The 8,840-nt window shown below is 34.7% G+C and overlaps 1 long non-coding RNA gene across 2 annotated transcripts in view; it reads right to left on the bottom strand.

Annotated features, from left to right (window-relative positions):
* Positions 1-538: 538 nt before the first annotated feature.
* Positions 539-8,840, bottom strand: part of LOC132325080 (uncharacterized) — a 78,471-nt gene continuing 70,169 nt past the window's right edge. For both annotated transcript variants that reach the window (XR_009485826.1, XR_009485827.1), the window contains 2 exons: positions 4,338-4,385; positions 539-3,682 (listed from right to left, as the gene is read on the bottom strand). This is a non-coding gene — a long non-coding RNA (uncharacterized LOC132325080). The remainder of the gene's footprint in view (positions 3,683-4,337; positions 4,386-8,840) is intronic.

The following is an 8,840-nucleotide window of genomic DNA, read 5'->3' as shown; positions in this document are numbered from 1 at the left end:
CTATGTACTCATGTGAAATGACTACAGAAAGCCCTTTAGTTCAGCAGACATCCTCTGAATGTCTGGAGAGGATTAAGGATTACTGTCTAGCCAAAGTCTGATGACCATGAAGATGATTTGATGATGGTTATTCTGTGGGAATACTGGAACAGTAAATTGTTCTTAGGCACTTCCAAGTTTTATTTTAAGAAAGGAAGATATTCTTAGGTGAACTTACCAGTGAATGATTCCTTTACCACTAAAATGAGACTAATGAATTTCTAGTAAATGGAGAATAAGGATGAGAGCAGATAACAAAGATGAACAGTGAATAAGTTAATTACTGATAAGGTAGTAGCAATTGTGTTGACATTCAGAGAGTGACAATGCAGTAGGTAGAGCAAAAACTATTTGGGCTGAATTTATTTTTCAGTCTTTTCTAGAGCTTATCTGTATAGCACAGCTTACAGCATAGTCACAGGACATATTAGCCCATGTCTAGTAAAGAATGGGAATATACCCCAAACAATTCAGCTGCATGGACAAAAGCAAAACATCCTAACATTTGTAAAGTTCCATTTTATTTGAAGATATTTGATGAATCCCCAATGAGATTCTGTGTTTATCGGCATTATGTCAGCAGAAAATATTTATGAAGGTCTCTTACAGCTTTAATTTAAAAAATTCAGTGTCACCTTGAAAATAAAGAGCAACAAAGGAAGCAAACACAGGAAGATTTTATTAAATTAATGTAAAAACCAAACCAGGAAAGCAGTAACCCTACTTTTAAATAAAAAAGTAAATCTATTCAAATAGTACCAACTACTACTACATTTTTTTTTAATAAAATTATTAAAGTAAGTCATTCTTGGAGGTTATGAGATGTTGAATAAGCTATTGTACTTCTTTAGGGTCATTGTAGTAGCAAAGGATGCAAAAGCTAACCTGACACATCTCTAGATTACATAACATATGAGTATGTCACCTAAAACAGATGTTTAAGGTGGCAGGACCATTTACTTAAATAATACAAAATTTTAGAATTGGGGAAGTTGTAGTAGTGTTAACACAATAATTCAACAGTGTTTCACACCGGTTAAATGAGACAATACATGAAAAATTAATCCTCTATCAAGTTGGTATTATTATTATTATTATTATTATTAAGTTTTCTTGTTTTCTTTTTTTTTTTTTTCTCGACTGTTTTTTCTTAAGAACCAAATTCAATGATAAGAGAAAACTAATTATACACCTATGGTAATAACGAAGTAATTTGGAATTGAAGTACTACAACCCCAAAAGATATGCATCAAACCCAGCCTGATATTTGCTATTGATATAAAGTATAATTCTGACTTTTTCTGTATTCTCTGCTCTTAAGGTCCTTTACACCACTAAGTAGAAGAATTAATTCTGAGTTTCATGCCTCGGATGAAGTAGATTAAATGCTAATGTTATTAGAACATGTTATGTACTGTGTACTGAAAAGATTCTAATTGGCCTTGATATGAATTATGTCTTTCACAATTTATATCTCAATCAAAGATCAAATATTGTTTTGAACTTACCTAGAAATCATTAACTAAATGTTCATGGTGTGCAAAACTCTTCCTGTGTCAGTGACCTGAACTCAAATATTGTGCCAACAGCATGACAGGTTTAATTAAGAGATATGCAGTGATTTCATGCAGGTAATTTTGCAGCTCTTTTTATTAGCATTAATCACTGTCACTTTGTCTTATAATATCCTCAAAAACTGTGTGGAATACGCTATGGAGAACACCACAAGCATCATGTTACAGCATCTGCTTGAAACAAAAGCAATTCTGCTCATGCTAAATTCTGTTTTAAATTGCATCTATTAAGGGTGACTGAATTGCTATTTCTATCTGTTGAGAATTGTGCTGCAAAAACACAAAAGTAATTTTCATCAGGAAGACAAAGTGTCATTAAATACAGGATGTGATGTACACATATGCTGTGGCTTGGAAAAAGACAAAATAGATGGGTTTAGTCAATAACAGGGGAAAATACTTAGTACACTAATAGGCCATGACCAGTAAGACTGTAAATAATTGTATGCTGTATTCAGGAATAAGATGCCACATATTAAAAACCAGGAGAAAGCTGTTGCCAATGTTATCAAAGGCCATAAATCCACTCTGACTGTTGGTGCCTGAGGTTTCCAATGTAGGTCACTGCAGTTTAGACTTTTAGCAGTTGACTTTATTAGACTCTGCTGCAATAAATGAGTATCTCATTAAGTACTAAAGACTAGACATTATAGGCAAGTCTCACTCATGGTAACAGAGAATTCCATAATGAGAAACTCATAAAAATATGGCTATAACTCAGCAACAGAGGCAATTTCCTGTGGTGCAGTTTTTGGAATCTGAATTATTATCTCCTGCACATTTGCACTGTACTACTCTTTCATTACTAGCCTTGATTTTGGATTCTTCCAAACTCTTGCACAACATCTCTGGATGCTGAGGAGCAGTCCAGGGTGTCAGCCCCCACGCGCCTCTACGAGTACCCAGCAAGGCAGGGCACAGAGCATGCCTGGGGAGGCTGCACTGCCCCTCCAGAACCAGAGCACAACGAGGCTGCAGTGGGGCCACTAGCTTTAGTGCAGATACTTCTGTCTCTGACTTGCCTCTCTGGAAAGTGTTGGTGCAGTTCAGTGGCTGGACTTTGACCATAACAAATTCCTCAGGAAACATTTTAGAGGAAAACAGTAATCATCTGTGGCTCTGGAGATGTGTCAGCCTGCATTTGTGAAGTGGTGTGCATGCAGAGAGCTCGTGCAATTCTCTACAAACACCACTGTTGACATATTTTGTACCAGTTACAAAAGGTTGTTTAAGAAAAGTCCTGGGTTTTTAGACTCCTAATTAAAATATGAACATGCTTTTCTGGGAAGTCAGTTCTTTTACATTCTTCAAATGACAAACTCTTCTCAGGGTGGCCAATAGAAAGGAAAAAGAACCATCAATCCTGTGTTTCAATTCTTGTTAAATTCCATGCAGCACTTCAATATTTACAATATTTCTGCCAAAGCATGAGCATCCATGCATGGAATTGTATTTCCCTCTTTCAATATGGTCTTTTAATAGTCTGCATCTATGAATGACAAGTTTTCCCATTGTCTATTTTTCCTGTATATGCCAAAATGTGACTCCCACTTTCACAAAAGTGTTACAGCCAGGTATTCATTTTGCATTGATCAGAAGCTGAACAGGAACAAATTAATTTCTCTTATTTTACCAAGTTCTTTCCTCTGTTCTTATAGCTGGCTTTAACATTCTTCTTAAAATACAATCCTCCAGTTTCTGTCTGGTTCCAGTGACAGCAAATGTTGCCACTTTGCACTCATTTTGAAAGTACTCTTTTCCTATGGGTCATGTTTAGTCCCTTTGTTTCATTCTCAGAATGCTGGAACTAATTGGATCTAAACAAACAGTACTGCTCAGGTTACCATATTATAGTAGTCATTTTATAATATGCTATAATAATTGATATTTTTTATAAATATTAACAATGATTAAGGATATTCCTGAGGGGCATTTGGCTTGCCTCTGGTGTGGAAGAAAGCCTTGCTTCTGTGAAAGCAGCGTTGTATAAAAGGCTCTTGCAATTCCTCATGTTCTACATAGAGTAGATTCTGGGTAATTCAGGGAAATTCTTCTCTGTCACCAGTTTCCTGAAAAAATAAAAATAAAAATTAAACATAATTATTGCAAGTGAAATAATCCTTGGTATCACACTTTGAGAAGGAAGTCTGAATATTTGCTGACTAGTACCCTTGGGCTGTGTAAGACAAAGTCAGTCTTTTCATGACCACTTTGCCACTTGATCTGGGTCAGTTTTACATCTATGATTAACCACCCTTTGAAAAAGCTGCACAGTATCTAGTCTAGATATAAATATGAAACTTTACTCTCCATGGTTGTTAGTCTGTTGCTTTTTAATAACATGTAAGTTCACACTTGAGAACCACAAGAATGAAAACCCTTGAATGTGAATGAGAAGAAGTCAAGAATAAAATTTCCTTCAAAGCTGGACTCTGCAATGGAACTAAGCCTGCAGTCAGTGAAATAGGTCTGTTTTACTATATACTGTCAGGAAGATGAAAATCACCTTTCTGCTACTTCTTCCACACTTTGAATATCTGCTTAAAATGCTGGAAAGTAACTTACTAGTATAAAATTTTGTATTTATGTTATTATTTCTCTATGAGCAAAATGTATCTTTTCTTATCTTATTAACTATGTGTTAACTATGAAGGATATTTCACATTTATAATTCTAGTCTAGAAGTCAGACACTGGTGAGTTGAAGCACCAGCTCTATCCTTACCTTACTCTGTAGCCTTAGGAAGCCTCTTCACCTTTTCAGTTTGTCCATCTGAAAAACAGAGATAACATTTTCCTACCTAGGTAGAAGGAGTCCTTTGAATTAATTTACGTTTTATCAATGTTAGGCAAAGCTAAAGCACTTTATAGGGGTCAGTAATTTCTGCCAAAAAAGATTCAGCAAAATGGGTTTTAGTCTCTGGAGAGATCAGTTTCAGACTATCAGGGATTAGTATTTTCAAGTCATGGTCAGTTCAACACACTTTGAAGAAATTTTCACTAGTGGTGCACGAATAAAACCAACGGTTTATTTACAGAGATTAAGAGCATTTCAGCAAACAGAAAATCTGATAGGCTAAAAATAACACAAAAAAATGAAATGGCACTTAGATATGATGATAAACAAATGTAAAAGTAAACTCTCTTTCAAATTGAGTAATTTTCCTTTCCTTTCCTTTCCTTTCCTTGCCTTGCCTTGCCTTGCCTTGCCTTGAAAATCAATTTGTATGGATTAGCTGTTGGTGTCCCTTTTAACCACTCTTTAGGTAGGCGTTTTCCAATAAAAAACAGCAGCGAATTGGAAATCTATTTCATGATTCCTTGAAAAATTTAATCCATACAGGCTGAGATACTTCATGACTTTTCACAGCACTTGACTACCATATTGAACATAGTCTGAGAAAGATTATTTTACCAATTTTCTAAAGTCCTGGTTTAGCCCATTCTTTATTTTTCCTTCCTTAGTCATTATTAGCCTGTCTATAAAGGTCTCTTGTCCACTAAGGATAGACTAGAGCTGCATGTTCACAAGGAGCTGTGTTGTATATCTTCTTTCACAACTGCCTGGAAGAGGGAAAGCACTAATAAAGATCCATCTCTTTCAGAATATTCCTAACTATATTTGCTAGGTCATTGCTTCTTTGTTGTAGAAGAAATTCAGAAGAACCTCAGAAAGCTGAGTTGGCAAACGGTGAAACAACAATTTCAGTATTGAAAAATGAATTAAATATATCTAAGAAAAAATAACACAAAACATCCTGTAAAGTCTAACTTGGAGTTAATAATTACGGCTCAGGTCTTCAAGCAATCAATAATTTCCAGAAAACAACAAGACAACATGCATCAGAATCTGAAAAAATCAGTGACAATGCTGCCCATCTTCAGGTAGGGTACTGAAAACCAGATAGAGAATTCATTTTTCCTGCTACATAAAATTTTCTTGCTTCTTCATCTTGGTGTCATATTCAGTTCTATATGTATCTCAGGAAACATATTTAAGAGCTAGAGATGCTGCAGGGAAGCACAATTAGATAGATGAAGGGAATAGAACGTGAGAATGTCCCTTATGAGGAGAGACCCTGAGGTGTTTTAGTTTACAGAGGAACACCCTGAAGAGAAATATGGTAAGAGATTTACAGACCAATGAAGGTACTGTATAAAATTACAGTGGAACTGTTATCATTTCTTTCAGTTCTGGAACTTGGGGACAATTGTTAAAACTGTTAGGTAGCCATTCTGAAACAAAAATATAATTTTACAGAGGAGGTCATGAACATCTGAAGCATGTTGCCACAGGAGTTCAGGGAAAGAGGAAATCTTTTCAGGTTCAAAAAGGAGCCAGACAAATTCATAGGCAGCAAGGAATCTAGTAATTCAATAATTTGCTCTTCTGATCTTCCTGCTTTTTGTTTTATGAAGATGTGAGCTGACAATTATGGAGAAGTGTTGAGATTTTTGTTAAAGAAAAATGAAAGGAAAACGTTTGAGAAGGTCTTGAGTTCAAAGTTTGAAAACTCTTGCCATGAGAAAATCCTGCTCTACAACTCGTTATTGACTCTGAAAATTTCTTCATGCCTCACACTTTCTTGGGTAATCCACTGGCAAAAATGTTTAAAAAGTTCTATTGTAGGCTTTTGATGTATTTTTGATCTAACATTTTTAAAAATTTGGACTTATTACTTATTTGTTTCAATAAAATAGCTCAACCAACCTGAATCAGTTTTAACTTATTCTCTCTCTTAGCAATATTTAATTTAAAGGATTTTAAAATTTCAGCAACTCCCAGGGCTTAGAGTTAAAACTCCTAAGTTCAAAATTAGAAATATATCTCCCTTGGTTCTGAAAGAAGAGTGCTTCAATAAAGCAGAAAGGACTGTGAATCTCTAAAAAACATAAAAATTCCATTTTGTATTAGATGAACATGAAAAAAAGTGTAGAAAATAAAATGTCAAAACATATTTGTATCTACAATCTAAATATGAAGTCGTTGAGCTTATATTTATGCAAAGAAGTGAAAAAACTATGAAATTATCATTAGACAGTTTAAAATATTGACTTATGTTCTGTAACTTGTGAGTAACTAAAGGGGATGGAGGTTTTATGATGTGTTGGTCTATTGTTTGAGAAATGTCACTTTTTGTAACAAAATGAAGGCTGAGATCCTATTCATACCACCTGTTTATATTACTGTAAAATTACTTGAGGATTCATGACAGAACTTTTTTCTTCTCTATACAGAGATTTTTTCAAAATAAAATGAAAGGCAATTTATGCTTCCTCATCTCTATCAGTGCCTTTGATCCAAGTAAAATGTTATTTGTTAGTACATTATTTATAAAGAAGTTTCCTCCAAGTCTCTTTATCAATTTGTGCTCCCCTAGTTTTCAGGCCGTCCAAGTTCTTATGACCTTTTGATGTTCTTTAATTTCTTTCATTAAACTAATCATGAAGGACTTTCAATGTTGTCAGAAGAAAAAAAAACAAACAGAAACCCTACTTGCTTTCAATCTTTTTATTTTTCAGAGAAGATAAATGTCAAGCTGTGTTCTTTGAATACAGCTACTCCTTTATTACAGCTAGGAGTTGTGCAGATACATAACTGTCTACAGAGTCCTTTAGAAAAAGCATTGTTAATCACAGAGTGTTTTGCCATGCACAGATTTTCTTGTGCTATTATGAATATCAAAGTGACCTTCTCACAAGTGAGATGTTCTGCATTTTTATTAACTACTGACAGGAGAATATCTTGTCAGAAAAATACTTCATCATGTGCTTACTGACAGACTTCTTCCAACTTTCTTTTAGCACCGCATTGGAAATAATGATCCTTCTCCATCTCTGGCCTGTTTAAATCCACTCCATTTCCTGTCTGTCTTCTGCTCTCTGTTCTCTTCTTTCCACTTTCTCCACAATTCTTTTAGAATTATTTTCTATAATTCTAAATCAGTCTTGTCTATTCTCCCTCTCTATCCCCTAATTCTTTTTATTTTTTTTTATTTATGAACCCAGGTTGCTGCACCTGTCAAAGTATGGACTCGCTGGGTCCTAGAACTCACCACAGATCATATAAAACATCTGCACATCAAATAAAAATGACTATAGAAATACCCATATAAGAAAATGGTTTATTCAAAAAATGTAATTTTTAAAAGTATGTTGATTTTTTGTGGGTCAAAGATGAAGAGATAGAGACATTCTTCAAGATTATTGTGACTATTGAGGCAAAATGTATTTTTTCTAATTGTTCATCGGGACCTCTCCATTGTTTATCTAATATCTGATGCAGAGCTTGATGACTAATGGTGACTGTAATTTTAGCTGTTAAGAGAACTCCTATTGCATACAGAAGTATTTTTTACATAAATAATCCTTAAGGCAAAGCTGACAGACTCAGGGATGCTGGACTATATGATATCCAGAAGTCTATTCAAAAACTATCAAGAACTCTAGAAGTTTTTAAAGCTTTGAATGTTCCAACTAAAGAAACTTATACCTTAAACTGATTAAGTCCATTCATTAGTTTAACTGCAAGCCCTGAAGCATCTTTGCAATAAGGTCCCTTATTACACAAGGACAAAAGATTCTCCTCAATGTACAAGAGAAGCTTTCTTTAACCTTTACTGTACTTTTTTTTGGTTACTAATCCTAGCACACTTAGAGACCTCTGGTGATAAATTTAGAATTCAAAAATAACTGTAGTGGGAAGAGAACTCTGAAGGTTATCTAATCCAACCTCCTGCACAAACCAGGGTCATCACCTACAACAGAATGCTCACAGGGTGTCCCAGTGGATTTTGAACATAACCAATTGTAAACTGAACATTGCTCACCCAATTTTCTTATGAATTCCTCACTGTGAAGAGAAATTTTCCTAAGCAACCATATTACCCAGAGGAAAGCTTTACTCATAAAGTTACACAAGCATGTGGACATCTCTAAAATCAGGTCTGTGGTTTGACATTATGGCTGGCCTGGAAACAGTTGGGACAGACTCTATTTGCACTGCAGGCTTATTGTACTACATCAAGGCAGAGAGTAAGAGGTAGCTGTAGTTCCATTTGAGTTATTACATAGCCATATAGATAAGGAATGTCATGGATTGATCCAAACTTATTCAAATCACATGAAATGTTTCTATTAATATTCGTGGTCATCAAAAAGGCTTTGAACTGCTACTATGTATTCTCTGTATTTTTTCACTTTATTGAATATTTTAAGAACAATATGT

This window comes from Haemorhous mexicanus, chromosome 3 (genome assembly GCF_027477595.1).
Source record: "Haemorhous mexicanus isolate bHaeMex1 chromosome 3, bHaeMex1.pri, whole genome shotgun sequence".
In the NCBI taxonomy this organism is placed as follows: domain Eukaryota; kingdom Metazoa; phylum Chordata; class Aves; order Passeriformes; family Fringillidae; genus Haemorhous; species Haemorhous mexicanus.
The sequence above is the reverse complement of the archived record's forward strand: the minus strand, read 5'-3'. Positions and strand labels throughout refer to the sequence as shown.